Genomic DNA, 2,146 nt, shown 5'->3' on the forward strand with positions numbered 1-2,146 from the left:
CTGGGATTTCAGGCATGAGCCGCCGTGCCCAGCTGAGGTATAATTTACATAAAGTAAAAGTCACCAATTTTTGTGTATATTGCCAGCAACTGACGCCACAATTAAATAGACAACGAAGGAACCGATCGCTCCCGCAGCCAACACTATAGTTCACCATGGAGGACCCCGTGGACAGCTCCAAACCTCCCTCTGCATGACCATTTCCTGGGCGAAAGTCCTTTGAGCTAGGTGGGAAATTTGGGCAGTACCCAACCTATGTGGAGGAACCATGTCCTGGCACTGGGCAAGTAGGAGATTTAGAGCATCAAATCGATGCTCCATCCAACCCATTGATCACACCTCACCCCATCACAGCAAGTTAGGTGTTTCTCTGCTTTTTGTTTGAGGCGTTACGTGAGAATCTCTTATCTGTAGGACTCTCCAGGGAGTTGTATGTTGCGATTCCAGTAGTGGAAAGAACAAAATCAAAGCACTGTATGGTGAAATCCTCAAAGGGAAGGACCCGGAACTCACATCCTTCAAGATATCATCTGTACCTCGGCACGGTTGTGACCGGGTGGGCAATGTAGTGGCGGAGTTGAGGGATAAAATGCGTGCTAATAGTCTCCAGGCTCAAAAATGATTCAAGACCCTGATGGTGTCTCTCCAAAGACCAACACACGGGGATGATGCCAACCTGTCGCTCAATTACAACGCAGGGCTGGCGACTAACTGGTTTAATTCGAGACCGTGGGTGGGATCACTGGTCTTTGCTTTGACAACAGAATTCGAGTCCCCGGAAAAAGAGCTACTCGACCAGGTTATAGACTAGTGGCTGCTAGAGTGCGAATGACAACATATTGTATTATCAAGATGTTCTTAGATCAGCGTATGGACCGATCTATTGCACTGCCATCAGTTGTAACCAAGATTGTTGTATTCAAGGAGAAAGAGACGCTTGCCTGGAAAACACACGGACAGTTTTTTGAGTATGGGGGAGCCCCGCACCAACCCATTATGATTTGAGGTCTCTTCTCGGATGCTCCCAAATCTGGCAATGGTGGCAAACTATTGGGCTAAAAGACTCAATCCAGCAAATTCTGGATTTAAGGCTCCTGACATAATACCTGGAGCAAATATGACACTTCCACTTACTCAGATGGCTGCTCACTGAGTGTCAAGAGGAACAGGGACAGGCATATGGTCACTCCAACTTTGAACATCCTAAAGAATTATGGAGTAACAGGCTACAAATGAAAACGGTCAGTTCCTATTTAAAAAGAAAAAAATAAAAAGACAGCCGCTCGTCAGACCTCAGCAGCCAAGATGGTGAAGCAGGTCGAGAGCGAGGTTGCTTTTTAGGAAGCCTTGGATGCCACAGGCGATAAACTTGTAGTAGATGGCTTCTCAGCCACGTGATATGGGCCTTGCAAAATGATCAAGCCTTTCTTTATCCCCTCTCTGGAAAGTATTCCAACGTGGTATTCCTTGAAGCAGATGTGAATGACTGTCAGGATGTTGCTTCAGAGTGTGAAGTCAAATAAATGCATGCCAACATTCCAGTTTTTTTAAGAAGGGACAAAAAGTGGGTGAACTTTCTGGAGCTCATAAGGAAAAGCTTGAAGCCACCATGAATGAATTAGTCTAATCGTGTTTTCTGAAAACATCACCAGCCATTGGCTATTTAAAACTTGTAATTTTTTAAATTTACACACAAAAAAATACAAAAGTATGAAGACTATAAACCCAAATGCCATCTGGATGACAATAAAACATTGATTCTAACACCTGAAAAAGAAAAAGACAAAGAATATTTCCAACAACTGAGCATTTTCCTAGTCCCCCTTTGCTCCACCCCTTACCTCTGCTCCTTGACAACCACTCATCTGATTTTGATCCGTATATGTTGGTCTTTACCTAAGAAATCATGTTTTGAGGACTTATATATTGTAAATGGAATCATACAAGAGGTACTTGTTCATATCTTTTTTCACTTAGCATGAAGCCTTTGAGAAGCATCCATGTCATTCCGTGCATCTGTTTTTTCTTTTTATTGCTGAGTAGTGTTTATTGTATCTATGTACCACAATGTATCGATTCACCCATTGACATAGACTGGATTGTTTCCAATTGTTTACTATAGTGAATATAGGCATTATAAGCATTT

At 43.0% G+C, this 2,146-nt stretch overlaps 1 pseudogene; it reads left to right on the forward strand.

Moving 5' to 3' along the window:
* Positions 1 to 1,305: 1,305 nt before the first annotated feature.
* On the forward strand, positions 1,306 to 1,627 carry LOC105539957 (annotated as a pseudogene).
* The last annotated feature ends 519 nt before the right edge of the window (positions 1,628 to 2,146 follow it).

This window comes from Mandrillus leucophaeus, unplaced genomic scaffold (genome assembly GCF_000951045.1).
Source record: "Mandrillus leucophaeus isolate KB7577 unplaced genomic scaffold, Mleu.le_1.0 Scaffold212, whole genome shotgun sequence".
Classification (NCBI taxonomy): domain Eukaryota; kingdom Metazoa; phylum Chordata; class Mammalia; order Primates; family Cercopithecidae; genus Mandrillus; species Mandrillus leucophaeus.